Source organism: Ailuropoda melanoleuca, chromosome X, assembly GCF_002007445.2.
Source record: "Ailuropoda melanoleuca isolate Jingjing chromosome X, ASM200744v2, whole genome shotgun sequence".
NCBI lineage: Eukaryota > Metazoa > Chordata > Mammalia > Carnivora > Ursidae > Ailuropoda > Ailuropoda melanoleuca.
The window spans coordinates 45,982,130-46,003,096 of NC_048238.1; the positions used below are offsets into that span (position 1 = coordinate 45,982,130).

General features: G+C 38.2%; 1 pseudogene; it reads left to right on the forward strand.

The window, feature by feature from the left end:
* Positions 1-309: 309 nt before the first annotated feature.
* The window catches only part of LOC105242186, a 73,782-nt pseudogene continuing 53,124 nt past the window's right edge, over positions 310-20,967 (forward strand).

The following is a 20,967-nucleotide window of genomic DNA, read 5'->3' on the forward strand; positions in this document are numbered from 1 at the left end:
CACAGACATTACATAAACAAATGGGCATGCTTGTGTTTCAGTAAAATTTTATTTACAGAATTAGGTGCTGCACTGGATTTGATCATAGGTTGTAGTTTGCCCACCCCTGCTGTAGAAGACTGTTTTACCCGGAATATCTGGGACTTTATTTCCTACTGAGAAATTTTCATTTATAACAGTTGTCATATGCCAAAGTATATTACAACTAAGGATCTTCTCAACATGGGAAGATCATCAGTGATCCTGCAGTCATGGATAGAAATTATTGTTTAATAAATCTTTACTCTACTCAATAGATTTGAGGCCACCATGACATCACCAACAGCTTATAGGAAACCTTTAAATCATACCATCAGTACCTTTGAGTCTAGTGGGAGACAGTTTATTATAGCAATTACTGGTTCAGACTTTGAAGCCAGGCAAGTATGAGTTTGAATCCTAGTTCTTACTCATTTGTTAGCTGTGTGACCTATGAAAGTCCTCAATGCTTTGGTTTCCACATCCATAAAATGAGTTCTTATATGTAAAACACTGGTAGTTTGTAATCACTCAAGAGGCATTACCTATTCTAACAAATATATTTTTTAAAATTATTACAGTGATATTTAGTAGATCATCAACAAAAATTCCTTTTTGTGCAGTTCCATTTTAATTTTTTTAATTTAACTGTCATACAATGTAATATTAATTTCAGATGTACAACATAGTGACTCAATTTCTGTATATGCTATGCTCTGCTCAACACAAGTGTAGCTACCATCTGTCACCATGCAACCCCATGGCAATATCACTGACTATATTCCCTATGTTGTGACTTTTATTCTTGTGACTTTTTCATTCCATGACTGAAAGCCTGTATCTCTGACTACCCTTCAACCATTTTGCCCATCCTTCTAGCCCCTTTCCCTGTGTCAATCATCAGTTTGTTCTCTGTATTTAGGTCTGATTCTGCTTTCTGTTGGATTGTTTATTTGTTTTGTTTTGTTTAGGTTCCACATATATGTGATATCATATGGCATTTATCTTTCTTAGTCTGAATTATTTCACTTAGCATAATGCCCTGTAGGTCCAAATGTCAAAACCTTGTCCATTCTTATGGCTGTGTAATATTCTATTACACACACACACACACACACGAGACTCCCCATATCTTCTCTACCCATTTATCTATCAATGGACACTTAAGTTGCTTCCATATCTTGGCTATTGTACGTGATGTTTCAGTAGACATAGAGATGCATATATCTTTTCAATCAGTTTTTTAAATTTTCTTTGGGTAAATAATTGTTGGGTCATATGGGATTTCAATTTTTAATTTTTTGAAAAACTTCCATTCTCTTTTCCATAGTGGCTGTTCCAGTTTATATTCCAACCAACAATGCATGAGAGTTCCTTTTTCTCTACATCCTTATGAACACTGGTTATTTCTTGTCATTTTATTTTAGTCATTGTGACAGGTGTAATGTGATATCTCATTGGGATTTTGATTTGCATTCCCCTGATAGGGATTTTGAGCATCTTTTCATTTGTGTGTTGGTCATGTGTATGTCTTCCTTTAAAAAAATGTTTATTCAGGTCCTTTTCTCATTTCTTAATAAGATTGTGGGTTGTTTTTTTTTTTTTGGTGTTGAACTGTATAAATTATGTATTTCGGACATTAACTTTTCATCGTATATATCGTTTCAAAAAGGAGTTATATTTTTTAATGTATTGAGTTTTTAAAACCCTCAAAAAACCTGTCTTCTATGGTACTTGTCTTAGATGAGTATCTTTTAGCTAGGCTAGAGTAACTCTTGCTTTTCAGGACAAGGCAAATAGATCAAGACGTGGAAATTAAGCTTCAGCAAACATTGTAGTTTAATGAATCCAATTGACCAGTTGTATTGTTTATATTTATCAATGAAAGAACAGAGACTGCTTTCCCAGGCTGAAGTGACAGTTTTTACAAATGCAGACTTTTCCAGGATACTACTATATTTGACCTTGGTAAGCCCTTATGTTTTATCCCAAGTTGGTTTACAGTGTCCAAATGGCAGGAAGATGCTTTTAAAAGAATTATTGAGGTTATTCAAATTCAGTAAAAGATTCTCTGTTGATAATAACAGGGAAGATATAGGTTTATGGAGAATTTATTGGATTTGTACCACACACTAGAAAATAAATTTTATCTTTGATATCTTTTGCAATACTCTCCTACACAAATGCTCCAGGAACTATAGGTTTAAGATAAATATGGTAAAACTTAACTTTCTTACCAGGAATTAAGTAATTGATGTTTGTGAAGTGTTTTAAAGATTGAATACCCTGATAATATGATAATTAGTATAAAAAGATGACTATCCGAACCATGGAGTATTGAAGCATGATTTAAAGTGATCAGTTTTTTTGGTGGGAGGGAGCCAGGATGGTGGAATGGTAAGAGGACCCTAGGCTTGTCTTGTCTCTGGAACACAGCTAGATAAATAGCAAATCATTCTGAATACCCAAGAAATTGATATGAGTTCAGACAGAACAAACTGCATAGCTAGAGGGAGAGAAGAGGCCATATCATGAAGGTAGGAGGTAGGAAGATATGATTTGGGAGAGAAATGGATCATGGGTGCTGCGGGGGGGGGGGGGGGGGGGAGAGACCTGGTCATGGAGAGAGGGGAGAGAGGGAGAGAGGGAGAGAAGGAAAGAGAGAGAGAAAGAAGCACAGAAAGGTCACACAAGAACAACACTTCCTCAAAGCCATTGGGAAAATGACAGGGGCTTATTTTCATGAGGTTTTACAACCAGTGGGTCTCAAGGACTGGATTTTTTGAGATCCATGGGATGGAACTATAGAGCCCTGAGGGTGATGCAGTGCTCCCCTGGAGGAGGACAGATAGCCTGGGAACAAAGGGTGCGATCTGAGGGTTCCCTGGGACAACAGAAAAGGTGGTACTCCCTTCTTGGAGCACATCTAGGAGAAGTGGCATTGCCTATTCAGGGAAAAGAAAGCCAGCAATCGCTATTACCCTCCACCACCCCTCAGCATAGGTGTAGAGATACCTGCTGAGGGTGATTAACCTTTGCTGTGCTTCACTCCAAATACCACGTCCCTGCACTTTGGTGCAACTTCCCTTCTGGGACAAACATGCATCACTCCCATGGCAGTAAGACCCTCCCTCAGAAGACTAGTGTGGGTCTATACTATGCTGGGTCCCCAAAGTTGGGAGTTTTAAAACTCAACTGGCCCGCCAGGGGTAGAACACAGGGGCACTGTGTTGCCAGGGAGGCAAACAGGTCAGACAAAGACAGGGTGAAGGTAGTGACCTGAGGGATGCCTGGGATGCATGAAGGGAGATTGTTTGCCCTTCTGGGAGGCTTTCCCAGAGAGCAGCAGGTGGAGACTCCCCTTTCCGGGTATAAGGGAGGGGGCTGGCACCATTTCTCTTCTCTGCCCTTCAGCATAAACTAACTTCAGTAAACAGCACAGCACCAACACTGTCAACCCAAACTGCTTACACCAAGTGCCACCCCCTTGCACTCTGCAGGTGCTGCTTTTCATGGGCAAGTGAACCTGAAAATAAGAGTAGTGGCCCCTCCCCCAAGAAGATGAGAACAACCCCCCCACATGCACCATGTCTACTAACCATAGAGTTGTGCAAAGCTTCAGCTCTAGTGGAAATAGATTCAGGTCCCTTTTAACAAGGAGACCAGAGCACACCTAGTTAAAACTCACCACCCTCTGGCTAAGGTCCAAGCACTCACCACTGCAGGTGAAGAGAAACTCTGTAGAGACCTGGCCCAAGGGATAGAGCAGCCGTAACAGCAGCAAAATGCATGCGACACACACCAGAGATACTTCATGAAGTGCCAGGCCCTGGACAGTATATGACCTCTTTTTCATAAAGCCGTTACTCTCAGGAGCAGGAAACATACAGGCTTTCCTAGCACAGAAGAAGACAGAGATCTAGACAAAATGATAAGACAGAGGAAATCCATCCCAAAAGAAAGAATATGAAAAGATCATGGCCAGGGATCTAATCAGAAGAGATATAAGTAATATGCCTGATCCGGTATTTAAAGCAACAAACATAGGATAATAGCTGGACTTCAGAAAAGTATAGAAGACTAAAAGGAGTCCTTTACCACAAAGAAAAAGACCTAAAAACTAGTCAGGCCAAAATAAAAATGCAACAACTGAAACTTGAAACTGACTGGATGTAATGATGGCAAGGATGGAAGAAGTAGGGGAATGAATAAGTGATATAGAAGATAAAATTATGAAAAATAAGGTGACAAAAAGAGGGAAAGGAAAATACCAGATCATGAATATAGACTTAGGGAACTCAGTGAATCTGTGAAACATAATAGCATTTGTATCATAGAGTCCCAGAAGAGGAAGAAAGGGAAAAGGGGCAGAAGGTTTATTTGAAGAAATTATAGCTGAAAACTTACCTAATCTGGGGAAGAAAACAGGCATCTAAATCCAGGAGGCACACAAAACTCCCATCAAAATCAACAAAAGCAGGGCAACACGGGACATATTGTAATTAAATTTGCAAAATATACAGATAAAGGAAAAATCCTAAAAGCAGCAAGACAAAAGAAGTCCCTCACAAGGGAAAACCAATAACGTTAGCAGCAAATCTCTTCACAGAAACTTTGCAGTCCAGAAGAAAGTGGCATGATATATTCAACATGCTGAATGGGAAAATTTTGCAGCCAAGAAAACTCTATCCAGCAGGGCTATCATTCAGAATAGAAGGAAAGATAGTTTCCCAGACAAATAAAAACTAAAGGGGTTCATGACCATTAAACCAGCCCTGTAGTAAATAGTAAAGGGGACTCTTTGAATGAGGAAGGAAGACCAAAAGCGACAAAGACTAGAAAGGAATGGAACAAATCTCCAGAAACAATGACAAAGCAAGTAATAAAGTGACACTAAATTCATATTTATCAATAATTACCCTGAATGCAAATAGACTAAATGCTCCAATCAAAAGACAAAGAGTGTCAGAATGCATAAAAAACAAAACCCATCTATATGCTGTCTACAAGAGACTCATTTTAGATCTAAAGACACGTTCAGGGCGGAGTTAAGATGGCGGAGGTGTAGGGGTCTCCTTTTTCAGCTGGTCCCCTGAGTCGAGCTGGATATCTACCAGACCATCCTGAAAACCCACGGAATCAGCCTGAGACACAGGAAGATACATCTGGATCTCTCCAAATGAACACCTCCAGCACTGAGTATTGAGGTACAAAGCAGGGAGCTGTGAATCCATGCACAGATATCGGAAGATAAACAGAAGGAGGAGGCAGCCTCTGCGCTTGGGCACCAGGAAGCGGTAGCCACCTGCACTGGGGAGTGGGCCAGACTCGCAGAATGGCACCCAAGAGAAAGCAGACTGAGACCATGAACCTGGGAATGCGCATATGACCAGACTGAAAACCAGAGCTCCGGAGCGCTCACTGGAACCGGACTAAAACCAGGAGATCAGGAATGCTCACGTGTCCAAACTGAAAATGGGAGCTCTGGAGCACTCACTGGAACCAGACTGATAATGTGGGACTTCATCAAGATAAAAAGCTTCTGCACAGCCAAGGAAACAGTCAAAAAAACTAAGAGGAAGCCCACAGAATGGGAGAATATATTTGCAAATGACACTACAGATAAAAGACTGGTATCCAAGATCTACAAAGAACTTCCCAAACTCAAAACACAAGAAACAAATAAACAAATCAAAAAATGGGCAGAACCTATGAACAGACACTTTTCCAATGAAGACATACAAATGGCTAACAGACACATGAAAAAATGTTCAAAATCATTAGCCATCAGGGAAATTCAAATCAAAACCACATTGAGATACCACCTTATGCCAGTTAGAATGGCAAAAATAGACAAGGCAGGAAACAACTGTTGGAGAGGATGTGGAGAAAGGGGATCCCTCCTACATTGTTGGTGGGAATGCAAGTTGGTACAGCCACTCTGGAAAACAGTGTGGAGGTCCTTTAAAAAGTTAAAAATTGAGCCACCCTATGATCCAGCCATTGCACTACTGGGTATTTACCCCAAAGATACAGACATAGTGAAGAGAAGGGCCATATGCACCCCAATGTTCATAGCTGCATTGTCCACAATAGCCAAATCATGGAAGGAGCCGAGATGCCCTTCAACAGATGACTGGATTAAGAAGCTGTGGTCCATATATACAATGGAATATTACTCAGCTATCAGAAAGAACGAATTCTCAACATTTGCTGCAACATGGACGGCACTGGAGGAGATAATGCTAAGTGAAATAAGTCAAGCAGAGAAAGACAATTATCATATGATTTCTCTCATCTATGGAACATAAGAACTANAAGTAGGAGACAAAAGGGAAGAAGAAAGGGGGTGTTGAACAGAAGGGGGAATGAATCATGAGAGACTATGGGCTCTGGGAAATAAACTGAGGACTTCAGAGGGGAGGGGGATGGGGGAAATGGGATAGGCTGGTGATGGGTATTAAGGAGGGCACGTATTGCATGGTGCACTGGGTGTTATATGCAACTAATGAATCTTCGAACTTTACATCGAAAAAAATTAATTAATAAAATAAAGACAAACCTTCTGCCGCCTTTTCCTTCTCTTCATCTTCTGGGATTCCTATAGTATGGATATTATTTCACTTTATGAAATCACTGAGTTTCCTAAGTCTACCTTTATGGTCTAATAGTTTTGTTTCCCTCTTGTTTTCTAAGTTTACTAATTTTATATTCTGTATCACTGATTTGCTATTCTTCTTCATTCACTTTTTTCTTAATGGCCTCCACTTGGGACTGCATCACAGTTATACCATTTTTAATTTTGGCCTGACTAGATTTTAGTTCTTTAATCTTTACAGTAAAGGATTTTCCAGTGTCTTCTATGCTTTTTTCAAGCCCAGCTGTTGTCATTATAATTGTTGTTTTAAATTCTCTTTCAGAGATCTTACTTGTCTCTATATTGATTAAATCCCTGACTGTGAGTACGACCTCCTGTTCTTCATTTTGGGGTGAATTTCTCCCTTTTGTCATTTTGTCCAGAAAAATAAATGAGAAAGAAAAAGAAAAACAACAATAATAAGAACGACAGCAACAACACAACAACAACAACAAAAATTAGATCATGGGTTTGTTTTGGTCTCCTTGTTAAAAGAAACTACATCCCCAAATAAGAACGAAAATCATGTATATACGCCAATTTAACTCCTCTCCCTAATTCTCTATGTTGAACAATCCTTGCATTGTAGGCATAAATCACACTTGGTCATGATGCATAATTCTTTTAATATATTCTTGGATTCAATTTACTTATATTTTGTGGAGACTTTTTACATATACATACATATATATACACCCAATTTTACATATATATGTATATATATGTATACAATTTAAAAATATATAGAGTATATCTAATAAAATTCAATACATACATACATGTATATGTATATATATATAAAAATATACAAAATATAAGATATATATATTTGTACATATATATAAATATATATAATATATTCAATACATAAAATTCAATGCATACATATATGTATATGTATGTGTATATAAACATATGATATATATTTTGTACATGTATAAATATATACTATATATGATAAATATATAATATATACTTATGCATATATACATATTTATATATGTATAAAATTCAATACATACATATATGTATATATACAAACAGCTCTGTGTGATCAGTAAACTTGGTGAGACCTAGTTGTTTGTTCTGGTCTTCTGGGGGAGGGGCCTGTTTCACTGATTCTCAGGTGGACTTGCCCTAGTGGAAATGCACCTCCAGTGCAGAGGCAGGGCTCCCTATAATCTTCTCCAGACTCCACTAGGTGGCTTTGTTTTGCTTTTTGTTTTGTTTTGTTTTGTTTTGTTTCCTTGAAGGCTTTCAGCCCTGGTGGGTGGAATGAATATAGCTGTGCCCTGTTCTCTAGTCCTGGAGCTGAAAATTTCCACCCCCACTATTCATTGGGCCCTCACTTAAAAACAATCAGTCACTCTTGTCTCCCTTGTTTCCAATGGTTTCCATCAGAATTCTGTGTTCACCTGGCCTGTATCCAAGCATTTATATCTCAGGCATGCAACTGAGTTTTGAAACTCCAAATTTTAGGGACTCCCATGGCAGATCCTTGCTGTTCCTCCCAGGGAGGGTCTTGCCATACTTCTGCCTTTTGATGGACCTGTCCCAGGAAAGCTATCACATGACTGTGCAGTGGTTCATAGTTTATGGCAACATAGAGCAGAAAGCCGGCACCTAGACTTACTGCTCTTAGCAAGGCTTCCCTGCTACTATGCCTGCCACACTAAGGTTCCTAGCATTCCTCCTGGGCCCTGGGGATCCTCAGCCCGCACTAAAACCCCTGGGATTCCATGCCACTTAAACACCCGTATGCCTTTAAATCAGGCACAGCCCCCACTGTAGCTGATGTCTAAAAGTTCTTTTTTTTAAAGATTTTATTTATTTGAGATAGAGCGAGAGCAGGGGGGAGGGGGAGAGGGCTGGGGAGAAGCAGGCTTCCTGCTGGGAGCCCAGTGCAGGACTCTCTATCCCAGAACCCTGGGATCACGACCCGAGCTGAAGCAGACACTTAAACTTCTGAGCCACGCGGCTGAAAAGTTCTGATTGTGCACCCTAATGCTTATACTTTGCAGTAGCCTCCTTAAACAGGTTTCCTCCCCTCTACCATATCCTCAGGTATATCACACTAGATTGAAGTCCTTGCTCCTCCTACTTCCAAATGGTGGTCACTCTTCTCCTTGTAGACTTGCACCATTTTTTTCTTAGATCTCTGATTTCTCAGGTATTCAGAATTATTTGATAAATATCTAGTTGTATTTGAGGGATGATACATACTTAAAGCTCCCTACACCTCTGACAATTTAACTCCTTGGCCTATTTGTCTATGTTGAACAATCCTTGCATTGTGGGGATAAATTGCACTTGATCATGATGCATAATTCTTTTAATGTATTCTTGGATTCAATTTACTTATATTTTTGTAGAGACTTTTTACATATATATTCATCAGGGATTTGATATATATTTTTTTCTTTTCTTATACGGTCTTTATCAGGCTTTTGTGTCCAGGTAGTGCTGGCCTTGGAAAATGAGTTTGGAAGTGTTCCCCCCTATTCAGTTTTTTGGATATTTTGAAGACTGCCATTAATTGATCATTAAATGTTTGGTAGAATTCACCAGTGAAGACACCTGGTCATGGGATTTTCAATGGTGGGACATTTTTGATAACTGATTCAATCTCTACTCATTATTGATTTCTTCAGATTTTCTATTTCTTCTTGATTCAGACTTGGTAGGTTGTGTGTTTCTAGGAATTTATCCATCTCTTATGGTGTATATATGTTATTGACAAATAATTGTTTATATTAGTAACATGATCCTATGTATTTCTGTAGTGTCAACTGTAATGTCTCCTCTTTCATTTCTGATTTTGAGTCTCCTTTTTTCTGTTTAGTCTAGCTAAAGGATAGTCAATTTTTGTTTTCAAAAAATCAGATCTTAGTTTTTGTTCATATTTTCTACTGCTTTTCTTCATTACTTTATTTCAACTCTGTTCTTTATTATTTCCTTTCTTCTGTTAACTTTGGGCTTATTCTTTTTTTCCCCCTAATTCTTTGAGGTGGAAAGTTAGGTTATTCATTTTACATATTTCTTTTTTTAAAAAATTCTTTATTTATTTGATAGAGAGAGATAGAGCACAAGCAGGTGGAGCAGCAGAGGGAGAGGGAGAAGCAGGCTCCCTGCTAAGCAGGGAGCCCTATATGGGGCTCAATCACAGGACCCCAGGACCATGACCTGAGCTGAAGGCAGATGCCTAACTGACTGAGCTACCCAGGTGCCCCATCTTACATATTTCTAATTTCTTAATATATGCATTTAATGCTATAAATTTCCTCTCAGAACTTTTTTTGCAGTATCCCATAGGTTTTGGTATGTCAGTTTCTATTTTCATTTGTGATTTTCCTGCTTTGGCTCCTCAGGGCCTCTTGTGGTTCCATACAAATTTTAAGATTGTTTGTTCTAGCTCTGTGGAAATTGCTGTTGATATTTTGTTAGGGATTGCTATATTTTTTATTTTTTTCTCTTTGTTTTTAATTTAGATTTTGTTAGTTAACATACAGTGTAATATTGATTTCTGGAATAGAATTCAGTGACTCCTCACTTATATACAAAACCCAGTACTCATCACAATAGTGCCCTCTTTAATGCTCATCACCCATCTAGCCCATCTCCCACCCACCTCCCTCCATCAACCCTCAGTTTGCTCTCCATCATTTACAGTGCTTTTCATGTGTAGATTGAAAGGGATGCCTCAGTGGCTCAGTTAGTTAAGCATCTGCCTTCAGCTCAGGTCATGATCCTGGAGTCCTGGGATCAAGCCTCAAGTCAGTGTCCCTGCTCAGTGGGGAGTCTGGTTTTCCTTCTCTCTCTGCTGCTCCCCCCTTTCATGCTCTCTCTCAAATAAATGAATAAAATGTTTTTAAAATGTGTAGATTGCTATTGATAATATAGACATTTTAACAATATGTGTTCTTCCAATCCATGAACATCAAATGTGTGTCCATTTCCTTGTGTCACCTTCAATTTCCTTCATCAGGGTTTTCTAGTTTTCAGAGTACAGGTCTTTCACCTCTTTGGTTATGCTTATTCCTACATATCTTATGCTTTTGGTGCAATTGTAAATGGGATTGATTACTTTATTTCTCTTTCTGTTGCTTCATTATTGGTGTATAGAAATGCAACCAATTTCAGTACACTGATTTTGTATCCTACAACATTACTGAATTTGTGTATCAGTTTTAGCAAATTTTGGTGGAATCTTTTGGGTTATTTATATAGAGTATCATGTCATCTGAAATAGTGAAAGTTTGACTTCCTTGCTGATTTGGATGCCTTTTATTTCTTTGTGTTATCTGATTCCTGTGGCTAGGATTTCCAATACTATGTTAAATAACAATGGTGAGAATGGACATCCCTTTCTTGTTCCTAATAAAGAGGAAAATGTCTCAGTGTTTCCCCATTGAGTTTATTACCTGTGGGATTTTCATATATGTACTTTATTATGTTGAAGTATGTTCCCTCTAACCCTACTTTGTTGAAGGTTTTTATCATGAGTGGATGTCCTACTTTGTCAACTTCTTTTCTGCATCTATTCAAAGGATCATATAGTTCTTTTCCTTTCTTTTATTAGTGTGGTGTATCACTTTGGCTTATTTGCAAATAATAAACCATCCTTATAGCTCAGAACAAATTACACTTGATCTTGGTGAATGATTCTTTTATTTAACTTTTGGATTTAATTTGTTAGTATTTTATTGAGAATTTTTACATCCATGTTCATCAGGATATTGGCCTATAGTTCTCTTTTTTAGTGGAGTGTTCCTCTTGTTTGGGTGTCATGGTAATGCTGGCCTCATAGAATGAATCTGGAAGTTTTCCTTCCATTTCTGTTTTTTGAATAGTTTAAGAAGAATGGGTATTAATTCTTCTTCAAATGTTTGGTGGAATTCACCTGCAAATCCACCTATCCCTGGACTTTTGTTTGTTGGGAGATTTTTTATTATTGGTTCAATTTCTTTGCTCATTATATGTCTGTTCAAATTTTCTATTTCTTCCTGTTTCAGTTTTGGTAGTATACGTGTTTCTAGGACTTTATCCATTTCATCCAGGTTATCCAATTTTTTGGCATGTAGTTTTACATAATATTCTCTTATAATTGTTTAAATTTCTATAAAATATAGAAATATTTTGTTTGTTATTTCTCCTTTCTCATTTGCAAATTTTTTATTTGGGTCTTTTTTCTTTTCTTTTTCATAAGTTTGACTAGTGGTTTATTGATTTATTAATTTTTTGAAAGAATCAGCTTATGGTTCCATTGATCTGTTCTATTGATTTTTTAGTTTACATATCATTTATTACTTCTCCAATCTTTATTATGTCCCTGCATCTGCTGGCTTTAGGATTCATTTATCGTTCTTTTTCTGGCTACTTTAGATATAAGGTTTGGGAGTGTATTTGAGATTTTTCTTGATTCTTGGTGTAGTCATATATTACTGTATACATCCCTCTTAGGAACTTTTTTTGCTACATCCAAATGGTTTGGGACCGTTGTGTTTTTTTCTTCTTTATTTAAAATTTAAATTCAATTAATTAACATTTAGTGTATTATTATTTTCAGAGTTAGAGTTCAGTGATTCCTTAGTTGTATATAACATCCAGGGCTCATTACATCACATGCCCTCCTTAAAGCCCATCATCTTGTTACCCCATCTGCCAACTCCCCACATTAACATTCCTCCGGCTACAGTTTTCAGAGTACAGATCCTTTACCTCTTTGGTTAGTTCTGTTCCTAGATATCTTATGGTTTGGGGTGTGATTATAAATGGGATCGATTCCCTAATTTCTCTTTTTTCTGTTTAATTGTTATTGTATTGAAATTCAGCTGATTTCTGTGCCACTTTGTTGACTTCCTCTATGAGTTCTAGCAATTTGGGTGTGGGGTCTTTTGGGTTTTCCACATAGTATATCATGTCATCTGTGAAGAGTGAGAGTTTGACTTTATCTTGGATGATTCAGATGCTTTTTATTTCTTTTTGTTGTCTGCATGCTGAGGCTAGGACTTCTAGTACTATGTTGAACAACAGTGATGAGAGTGGACATCCATGCCATGTTCCTCACCTTCAGGGTAAAGCTCTCAGTTTTTCCCCTTTGAGAAACATGTTCACTCTGGGCTTTTCATATATGGTTTTTATGATATTGAAGTATTTTCCTTCTATTCCTACATTGTGCATAATTTTTTAAAAGATTTTATTTATTTATTTGACAGAGAGAGAGACAGCCAGCAAGAGAGGGAACACAAGCAGGGGGAGTGGGAGAGGAAGAAGCAGGCTTCCCAGTGGAGGAGGGAGCCCAATGTGGGGCTTGATCCCAGGACCCTGAGATCACGCCCTGGGCCGAAGGCAGCCGCTTAACTACTGAGCCACCCAGGTGCCCCTGGTGTGTACAAATTGATTCTAGGCATTCTAGGCAGTAATGCAGTATAAAGAAGAGAATGGGGAGAGAGGTGGGAGATGCCAGAGGAAATAAAAATCTTTTCTCTTGGGGAGCATAAAATACAGGTCTCAGAGAAAAAAATGTTTAAGCACTTAAAGAAAAAGTAAAATAGAAACGGGTTTTACTCTATTTTCCTGAAAAGTGATATGTAAAATGATTTTCAAACTCATTAAGGTCCCGCTAACTTATGTTTTAACTTTAAAGATAAGTTATAAAAGATTTACATGCTCATTACTGAGAAATTAGAAAAAATGAAGAAGTTAGAGGAATATATAAATCAGCACCTAGAGATAACCACTAACGCTTTTGGTGTACATCCATTTAGTCTTATGCTTTTTAATACATGCATATGTGTCTGTGTGCATGTGTGTATAATTGTATTTGTAGTAGAATAATAATGTAATACTATTTTCTACCATATTCTTTACACTTAAAACTATATTAGAAAAATATGCATGTCAATAAGCATTCTTCCTCAAGTCTAATGATTCCATAAATACCCCAGTGTATGAATGAACTCTCATGACTAATTATTTCTTTTTAATTTCTATTTAAATTCTAGTAGTTAACATAGTGTGTAATATTCTTTTCAGGCATACAATATAATGATTCAACACTTTCATACTCCCAGTGCTCATCACAACAAGTGCCCTCCTTAATCCCTATCACCTATTTCACCCATCCCTCCACCCACATCCCCTCTGGTAACCATCAGTTTATTCTCTGTGGTTAAGAGTTTTTTAATGATTTTTATTATTATATGTGCATATTTTTTAAGAAAGGATGCTGTACTTTGTCAAAAGCTTTTTATGCATCTATTGAGAGGATCTTGTCCTATTAAGAATGTAGTATATCACATTGATTGATTTGAGGATGTTGAACCATACTTGCAGTCCAGGAATAAATCCCACCTGGTGGTGGTGAATAATCCCTTTAATGTACCGTTGGATCCTGTTGTCTAGTATCTTGGTGAGAAATTTTGGATCCCTGTTCATCAGGGGTATTGGTCTGTAATTATCCTTTTTGGTGAGATCATTGTTTTTGGGATCTAGGTAATGCTGACCTCATAGAACGAGTTTGGAAGTTTGCCTTCCCTTTCTATTTTTTGAAACAGCTTCAGAAGAATAGGTATTAATTCTTCTTTAAATGTTTGGTAGAATTCCCCTGGGAAGGCATCTGGCCCTGGACTCTTGTTTGTTGGGAGATTATTGATTACTGCTTCAATTTCCTTTCTAATTATGGGTCTGTTTAAGTTTTCCATTTCTTCCTGTTTCAGATTTAGTAGTTTATATGTTTCCAGGAATGCATCTATTTCTTCCAGATTGCCTAATTTGTTGACATATAGTTGCTCATAATATGTTCTTATAAATGTTTGTATTTCTTTGGTGTTGGTTGTGATCTTTTTTTCTCCATCATTTTATCTTCTATGTCACTGATTCTCTCTTCTGCCTCATTTATCCTAGCAGTTACAGCCTCATTTTTTTTAATTGAATCTCAGTAATACCCTTCTTTATTTCAAAAACAACTGAGAAAAAGAGAGGTAAACTACTGGATTATGAGGGAGGATTTGAAAGATAAGCAATATCATAAAGCAAAACAATAATTGGGTCCCAGAGGCAGATGGAAGAGAGAGAAGGACAGATGATATATTTGAACTAATTATAGCTGAGAATTTCCCTAGTCTGGGGAAGGAAACAGGCATTCAAGTCCAGGAGGCAGAGATTATGCACCTCAAAATCAATAAAAATAGGTCAGCACCTTGACATATAATAGTGAAGCTTGAAAATTTCAGAGACAAAGATGTGCATAACTACAGAGGTAGAATCATAAGGCTGGCAGCAGCCTTGTTCAGAGAGAACTGGCAGGCTAGAAAGGACTGGCATGATATATTCAGGCTGCTAAGTGAGAAAAATATGCAGCCAAGAATACTTTATCCAGCAAGGCCATCATTCAGAATAGAAGGTGTGATAAAGAGTTTCCGGGACAAACGAATTAAAATAATTTGTCATCACTAAACCAACCCTGCGTGACATATTAAAGAGGAACCATTAGGCAAAGAGAGAGCCCAAAAGTAACATAGACCAGAAAGGAACAGAAAGAGTAAACAGAAACAGGGATTTCAGAGGTAATACAATGGCACTAAATTCATGTTTTTCAATAGTTACTCTGAATGTAAAAAGGCTAAATGTTCCAATCAAAAGACACAGGTTATCAGATTGTATAAAAAAGCAAAACCCATCTATATGCTGTCTACAAGAGACTCATTTTAGACGCAAAGACACCTCCATATTGAAAGTGAGGGTGTGCAGAACCATTTATCATGCTAATGGACATCAAAAGAAAGCTGGGGTAGCAATACTCATATCAGAGAAAACTACATATTAAACCAAAAACTGTAATAAGAGATGAAGAGGGAGATTATTATAACACTTAAAGGGTCTATCCAACAAGATCTAACAATTGTAAATATTTATGCTCCTACCTTGGGAACAGCCAATTATATAAATGAATTAATAACCTAATTAAAGAAACACATTGATTGATCTTCTGCTTAAGATGATCTGACCCTTGTTGGGAGTAGGGTGTTAAAGTCTCCGACTACTATTTTATTTTTAGCAATGAGTTTAAGTTTGTTATTAAGTGATTTATATATTTGGCTGTTCCAAAGTTAGGGGCATATATATTTACAGTTTTTAGAACTTCTTGTTGGACAGACCCCTTTATTATGATATGGTACCCTTCTTCATCTCTTATTACAGTCTTTGGTTTATTTATTTATTTATTCATTTTTTTATTTTTTATTAGGATTACCCATTTTTTTATTTTAATGTTTTTTTTATTATATTATGGTAGTCACCATACAGTACATCCCTGGTTTCTGATGTAAAGTTCGATGATTCATTAGTTGCGTATAACACCCAGTGCACCATGCAATACATGCCCTCCTTAATACCCATCACCAGTCTATCCCATTCCCCCACCCCCCTCCCCTCTGAAGCCCTCAGTTTGTTTCTCATAGTCCATAGTCTTTCATGCTTCTTTCCCCCTTCTGATTACCCCCCCTTATCCCTTTATTCCCCTACTGATCTTCCTAGTTCTTATGTTCCATAGATGAGAGAAATCATATGATAATTGTCTTTCTCGGCTTGACTTATTTCACTTAGCATTATCTCCTCCAGTGCCGTCCATGTTGCAGCAAATATTGAAAATCGTTCTTTCTGATAGCTGAATAATATTCCATTGTCTATATGGACCACAACTTCTTAATCCAGTCATCTGTTGAAGGGCATCTCTGTTCCTTCCACGATTTGGCTATTGTGGACAATGCTGCTATGAACATTGGGGTGTATATGGCCCTTCTCTTCACTACGTCTGTCTCTTTGAGGTAAACACCCAGTAGTGCAATGGCTGGGTCATAGGGTAGTTCAATTTTTAACTTTTTAAGGGACCTCCACACTGTTTTCCAGAGTGGCTGTACCAACTTGCATTCCCACCAACAATGTAGGAGGGATCCCCTTTCTCCACATCCTATCCAACAATTGTTGTTTCTTGCCTTGTCAATTTTTGCCATTCTAACTGGCATAAGGTGGTATCTTAGCATGGTTTTGATTTGAATTTCCCTGATGGCTAATGATTTTGAACATTTTTTCATGTGTCTGTTAGCCATTTGTATGTCTTCATTGGAAAAGTGTCTGTTCATATCTTCTGCCCATTTTATGATTTGTTTATTTGTTTCTCGTGTATTGAGTTTGAGAAGTTCTTTGTAGATCTTGGATACCAGTCCTTTATCTGTGGTGTCCTTTGCAAATATATTCTCCCATTCCGTGGGCTGTCTCTTAGTTTTTTTGACTGTTTCCTTGGCTGTGCAGAAGCTTTTTATCTTGATGAAGTCCCACAAGTTCATTTTATATTTTGTTTCTCTTGCTTTTGGAGATGTGTCATGAAGAAGGACATCTTCTTTATCCATTCATCTGTTGAAAGGCATCTCAGCTCCTTCCACAGTTTGGCTATTGTGGATATTGCTCCTATGAACATTGGGGTGCATATGGCCCTTGTTTTCACTGTCTGTATCTTTGGGGTAAATACTCAGTAGTGCAATTGCTGCGTCATAGGGTAGCTCTATTTTTTACTTTTTGAGGAACCTCCACACTGTTTTCCAAAGTAGCTATACCAACTTGCATTCCCACCAACAGTGTAAGAGGGTTCCCCTTTCTCCACATCCTTGCCAATATTTGTTGTTTCTTGCCTTGTCAAATTTTGCCATTCTAACTGTTGTAAGGTGGTATCTCAATGTGATTTTGTTTTGAAGTTCTTTGATGGCTAATGATGTTGAACATTTTCTCAAGTGAATCAAGATACCAATGCCATTTTTTAAAGTGCTGGAACGAACAATCCTAAAATTTGTGTGGAACCAGAAAAGACCCCAAATCGCACAGTCTTTGGTTTAAAATATAATTTGTTTGATATATGTATGGCTACTCCAGCTTCCTTTTGGATGTCAATTAGAATGATAAATTGTTCTCCAACCCCTCACTTTCAATGTGGAGGTGTTTGGGGGTCTAAAATTAGTCTATTGTAAGTCGCATTTTGTTGGGTCTGTTTTTTTATTCATTCTGACATCCCGTGTCTTTTGATTGGAACATTTAGTCCACTTACATTCTGAGTATTTTTAAAAGATATTAATGCCTTTGTATTATTTCTAAAGTTACTGTTCCTGTAGATTGTGTCTATTCCTTTTTAGTGTTTTTGCATTTGGTCTCTCTTTCCCATTCAATGGGTTCCCTTTAGTATTTCTTGCAGAGCTAGTTTAGTGTTCAGGAACTCCCTTAATTTTTGCTTGTCTTGAAAACTCTATCTCTCCTTCTATTCTGAATGACCCTTTCAGGATAAGTGTTCTTGCCTGCATATGTTTCCCATTTAGCACATTTAAAAAAAAGATTTTATTTATTTATTTATTTATTTGACAGAGAGAGACAGTGAGAGAGGGAACACAAGCAAGGAGAGTGTGAGAAGGAGAAGCAGGCTTCCCGCCAAGCAGGGAGCCCGATGCAGGGCTCGATCCCAGGATCCTGAGATCGTGACCTGTGCCAAGGGCAGATGCTTAACGGCTGAGCCACCCAGGCACCCCCCCCCCATTTTGCACATTATTATTTCCTTCCACTCCTTTCTGGGCCGCCAGGTCTCTGGGCATGTCTGCAGTTAACCTTATTGTCTACCTTTTAGTTTAAGAACGTTTTGTCCTAAGCTTCTTACAGAATTCTCTCTTTATCTTTATATTTTGCACGTTTCACTATGACATGTTATGGTGTTGACCTGTTTTTGTTTACTTTGACGAGAGTTCTCTGTGACTCTTGGACTTGGATACCTGTTTACTTCCCCAGATTAGGGAAGTTCTAATCTGTCCTTTGCTCCAATAAACCTTATGCCCCTTTTTCCTGCTCTTCTCCAGGGACTCCTATGGTCCTATGATGCACTCCTATGGATAATATTTGCTTTATGGAATTGCTGATTTCCTTAAGTCTAACTTTGTGTTCTAATAGTTTTCTTTCCTTCTACTTTTTAACTTCATTATTTTACATGATCTTATCTTCTATATCACTTATTCTCACCTCTGCTTCTTCAATCCTCATTGTGCTTATATCCAGTGTGCTTTGCATCTCAGTTATAGCATTTTTTATTTCAGCCTGACTAGTTTTTAGATCCTTTATCTCTGCTTCAAGGTTTTCTCTGGTGTCTTCTGTTTTTTTAAGTCCAGCTAGTAGTCTTATGACTATTGTTCTAAATTCTTGTTAAGATATATTGTTTGTATCTGTTTTGAGCAAGTCCCTGACTGTGATTTCCTCTTGATCTTTCTTTTGGGGAGAGTTCCTTTGTCTTGTCATTTTGGCTATGTTTCTGTCTTTTGCATATTATGAAACCTTGTTATATTTCCTGCACTTGAGAGTACTGCTATATTTAAAAAGGGGTCATACACTGTTCAGGTCCTGGCACTTCAGGGTGTGTTTCATGTGTATGCTGTGTGCACTCTGCTGTTGCATTTTGGCTGCTCTTTCCCACTGGTCAGTCCTCAGCAGAGTTCCTCCTTGTTTGCAGTAGGGAATTTTTCTATCTTTAACTGGGTATACTTTGATTTATTTGTTAAAATATATCTGGAGGGGAAAAAAAACAAAAGAAAGAAAGAAGAAAGGAAGAAAGAAAAAAAGAAAGAAAGAAAGCCTGTTTCAAAAAAGAGAGAGAGAGAGAAAAGGAAAAGTAATGACCAAAACCTAACAGACAATCAAGAAACTATAAGCCTGACTCCAAAGAAAAGGTAAGGGAAAAAAGAAAAGAAAAGTACAAAAGAAGTCTGATCTAAAAAAAAAATAAAGGTGGGGGGAAAGATTATGAAAAAACAACAAAACAAAAAACTATAAGCCTTATTCCAAAGGGGGAAAACGAAGAAATAGACCAAGAAAAGTATAGCCTTGTCTTATTTCTACCAGAACTGAAGGTGACACTTTGAAACACTGTATGATCAATAGATTTGGTGCATGAAGGGTGCTGTCTCTGCTGGTCTTCTTGGGGAAAGGCCCACTGCACTGTTTCAGAATGAGTCCTGCCCCAGTAAATATACACTTGCCAGGCACATGGGGGCTGTGTAGGGTTTGGTGTAAGTGGCTCGCCCCTTTACTGCAGGCTGTTGCAGGTGTGACAGTGATGGTACAGAGGGGGAAATGACACACACCACTCTCTCATCCCCATCACACACCCCCTGCTGTTCAGGAAGCCCTGATAGGAAAGTGATGGCCATCAGCATGCCAGGCACCACAGCTCTCCTGACCTTTATATTTAGCGCATGGCTGGGATTCAAAATTCTAAATCTTAAAGGACCCTGAATGGTATTGATCCATTCCCCCGGGGTAGAACCTCCCTGCCCTGCTGTGTCTAGTGTCCTTTTCCAGAAAAATAGTTCCACGTTTGTGTGGTGCATGGAATCTATGGTGTAGCACCCGGAAAAAGCAGCAACCAGGTTATCCACCTCTGTGCATACCTCTTTCCCCTGCTGATGGAAGGCCATTTGTTGGTGCCTGCAGAGTCTTTTGTCCTTGGAGAGGTGATGTATCCTCTTCCAAATGTACTCCAGGAAGGGGAATGTTCTCTCCCAGTGTGACCCAGGAGATCCTTACATCACTTTGTGTGCTCTCCAGCCAGTGTTCTTCTCCCCAGGAGCATGTGCCATGGTTCCACTTCAGCAAAAGTCACACACTTCCAAAACCTCAGAGTTTCATCTCCACACACTTCAAATATCCCCCACACTCAGTTCCTCTTGCTCCCCAGGCTGTGTTCTGGAGAGGTTTTCTTTGTGTGTAGACCCAATGCCACACTCTCTCAATGCCTCTCTTTTTCTCTCCCTTTTCTATCCCCATGGAAAGGGGTCCCTCCCTTCTGGGGCGTGGCAGTTTTTCTCTCCTTCAATTCACTTCCATGCACCTTGCACCTGTCCTGATGTCTCCCTCCATCCATGGAGAACCTTCTTCCAATCCTCAATTTCCTCGGTGTTCCAAGTGATCTGACTTCAATACAGCTGTGTTCAATGGATGAGGAAAGCCCAGGGTCCCCCTACTTCTTTGCTTTCTTAACTCCTCCTTTTGGATAGTCCCATTTATTATGATATTGGGCCATTCTTCATCCCTTGTTACAGTCTTTGCCTTAAAATCTAGTTTTCTGATATAAATATTGTTTTTTTAATAATATTTTTATTATATTATGTTAGTCACCATACAGTACACCCCTAGTTTTTGATGTAAAGTTCCATGATTCATTACTTGCGTATAACACCCAGTGCACCATGCAATACGTGCCCTCCTTAATACCCATCACCAGCCTATCC